Genomic DNA, 3816 nt, shown 5'->3' with positions numbered 1-3816 from the left:
GATCAATCATAAGTTTACAATCAGAAAGAAGCATAACTGGGGGGTTTACGGGTAGAGAGAATGTTATAGACAGCGGGAAGTATCCGATGAAATATTAATTAGTTTTTCGCAACTTGTAGGGAACAATGGGCATGAGGTCAGACTAGTTCAAAGACTTAGCCGGCTGACATGAACTAAAACTGAAAAACCAATGCTGACCATGAGTGACCTTGGGCGGTTGTTAAATGGCCGAAGCCACAAAGGGCAAAAGTGGCCGCAGGATATTGACACACCCAAATTGAGTTCGCCGAAACTACAAGGTTTTCGAAGTTGCTATTTTAATGTAAAGTTAGTCTAATCAATTTGCACCTTCCCGTGACATGTTGCACGTAGCATTTTGTTTAAGTGAGCGAAATGTCAAGGTCATTGACCATCGCCGATTTGGATTTTTTGCCGGTTTACGCGACATAAAACAGGAAATCGCACTTTAGCATATTTTGGCGTTCCGCGGTGTTCCCGAGGAATAAAAATAACATCTTAAGAGTATTTAATACAGATGCCACCCTATAGGATCAGTCGCAGGCGTTTGTTTGCTTTAGACACGACAGATTTAACCAATGGGATATTTTTGTTTGTTCACAAGACATTTTCCCCATGGATCTCGTGTTCCATAAGTGCAATAAAGTTAGATAACAGCACAAACTTGCAGTGGCAGTGCGAGGGACACCTGTGGGTGATCCTCTTTCCCAGATATGCATAGCTAGCTTGTAGATAATACAGTGCTGCCAGAATGCTGTGGGCGTCTTTCCTATTATAACTATGACGTTCTATAGATGGTGACCACCAATCATGAAGCGGTCACCACGATGACGGTAGCCTCCTCGACTACCTATTGTAGCTGCTGAATCCGTGTCTATGTGCGACGCTAATTAGGGTTCCCCACATATGCGCGGCAGCCCAATCCAATGAGCAACGACGGCCCCTTGTACTCGTATCTCTACTAGTTTTCACTCATCTCGAATACTTGTTGTAACTGCTAGGCCCGCGTTTATGTGGAACGTTGATAATGAGGCTGCACCTGTGCACATTAACGTAATCCGATGGTCAATGACGGTCTTGTATACCGTTAACTATACGCGATACCGCTTGTCCTCGCTAGCTACAGTAAACATCAGTGCAATATATGCCGACCGGTAAAAATAAGGCCTTGGCTATTCGTGATAGCCACATCTGACAGCCTGTTATACTCACAACTGTACTCGAAGTCATCTAACCTGGCTATTGATCCTACCTTTTCAGTCAGTGTCCTTGTGCATACATAACCTAATACTCAAAACTGTACGCGATATCGCCTAACTTGACTACCTATTGAAACTCCTAGGCCAGTACCAGTATGCGACGCTGTTTAGTAGGCCTCGGCTATGCAAAGTGTGTTGATTTAACTGCCAGCGATGACCCGTCATACCCATAAATGTGCGCGCTCTCGCTTATGTCTGCTGCTTACATCATCATGGAGAGCATGAAATCAGTGTTAAGTACCGATCTTCACTGTCGCACCTGCCTGCTACCTAAGGTAATCACCAAGCCAGTATTAATGCGGGCCGACGGAAACCAGGTTCCAACTATGCGTGACATCTTAACGACCAGCGGCTGCCCGTCATACTCGTAACTGCAGTTAATATCGCCTACCTGGCTGCTTATCGTAGTTGCAACACCTGAGTCTATGTGCAACGCTTAGTATAAAGCTGACGGTCTTTCATACTATACGCGACGCCACTTATCTTCGCTACCTACAGTAAATATCAATCCAATATATATGCTGACCTGTAAAAACAAGGACTCAGCTATGTGTGATAGCATAATCTGACACTCTGTCACACTCACAACTGTACGCGTATTCACCTAACTTGGCTATTTATCGTCATACTCACACTTAATGCCGTGTATGTTTGCTACCTTCAGTAAGCATCGCAACTGTAGTCGACGTAACCTACGTGACTACCTATAGTAACTGCCGGGTCCGCAAACATGCTCGTAGCTAACCATAATGCCCCTGTAACACATAATAGACTAACCCAGCGATCAACGGTGGTCAACGCCTGTCAACAACGGCCAACGACGGCGCTCCATACTCATAACTCCACGCGCTGATAATGCGCCCGCCATGAACTTACGAAAACACCATTGGCGAATTGCATCTTATTCATTGGCATCACTGATACAAGCTTAATTGGTAGTCGCTCCATTTTTCATTTTCTTACGATCCACTTCACGGGACAAGGATTCTGAAAAGGAAAATCGGCAGGCAATGAACCTTCGGGAACAGCATTTAAACATCTGGATGTAATTGAATTTTATTTGTTTGCTTACCTAGTGGTTCATAATTCCCAATAACGAGGTGTGGGATAAATGTATAGTCGCTGCGGATTGCCATGGGTTCATCGATTCGGCATTGGAGGCCTTCGAGTTACAATCACATGATTTCCTCGTCATCACTGGATTCGAAAGCGAGGTCTTCAAAGCGTATGCTACGAAACTAGGCCTCAAATTACCGGTCTCCATCAACTCCGAAATTGGACAAAACAGTTTTATTTCGGCTTTCTTACGGGGCAAACTCGGCTTGTCCTCCATGGACCGATCAAGATCATAATCAAAGCAAGCTCGTCTAGCTGACCGGTAGGTAGACTGACCGGCAACTAATAGGAATAGTTTAATTGATACATGTGCACTCACCTGGTGGGCGCGCCTGAAGATTTTATCCAAACGGCGGGCAGGGCTCCCTGCCGCAGCAATAACGGTGATACGGAAGTCGATCACTTTGACACCCCCAATCAGCATGGTCAGTTGGCTGGCCACATAGACCGCAGGGAAGAGCGTCGTTTGAGGTCGAACCCCACCGTGGTTGTTTGCGGTTGCCATCTAACACCAGATGCTGGTTGTCCTGTGCACTAATTGCATTTTGACGCAACATCAGCTGGCTTTGGACAATCAGACGCTTCATGCACCCAGCAGCTTCAGTTTGCCAACCAACCGATTAAGCTGCTTCTGCAGACGTCCGGGAAACGTCTAAAGAGTGCTATCTGCTGCGTTCGAGATAAGCACAGGTAGCTATATCTGCCACCCTCCGATTTCACCAGCAGCACGCGACCGCACTCTCGAAACTTGGCTATGATGGACGACATGTCATCTAAGAAACCGACTAGAAGGTAACCAACGGCCTACTCAACAATGGGGGGTCGACATTTGACGCGATAGTTACGCACATCCTTCATAGCGAGTACCTTTCCAAAGTGGTCGACGTACTGCCGAATCTCCGATGACGGAGCACCGTATTTCAAAAGGGTACAACACTCCTTCAGTTCATGATTTGTCAGTCGCCGGTTGATGGGAAGCCTGTCAAAAATAAACCTGCTGCGTGGATGGTTGTGCTCCAGGTAGTAGGAAGTAACCCTCAAGCTGTCATGGTACTGGCGAACGTGGAACCTTGGCGGACAATCAGTACGACGTGTGCTACAACGTACACACAACTTACTAGGTGGGACGAATTCCACGGCTTCTGCTTTGTCTGCAGGGATGTCTGCTGCAACGGTAGAAGGCTTTTTCATACAAAGTAGCAAATTGCTGTTCTGTTTGGAGTTTATGCGGACGAAAACAGCGAAATGTTCCGCCTGGCACCCTTTCAAAGCGAATTGAAATGCATTGAATGAGAAAAAACTTTGACGAGCTAAATTCTTCACAAAGTCGCCCCCGCATTCACGTGCTCAGCGATAGCAGCCATCTAAAATATGAATATCGCGGGCCCTGAATACCGTGGGGTTCGGGTAGATTTAAACAACT

This window comes from Opisthorchis viverrini, assembly GCF_000715545.1.
Source record: "Opisthorchis viverrini unplaced genomic scaffold opera_v5_53, whole genome shotgun sequence".
Classification (NCBI taxonomy): Eukaryota; Metazoa; Platyhelminthes; class Trematoda; order Opisthorchiida; family Opisthorchiidae; genus Opisthorchis; species Opisthorchis viverrini.
The sequence above is the reverse complement of the archived record's forward strand: the minus strand, read 5'-3'. Positions refer to the sequence as shown.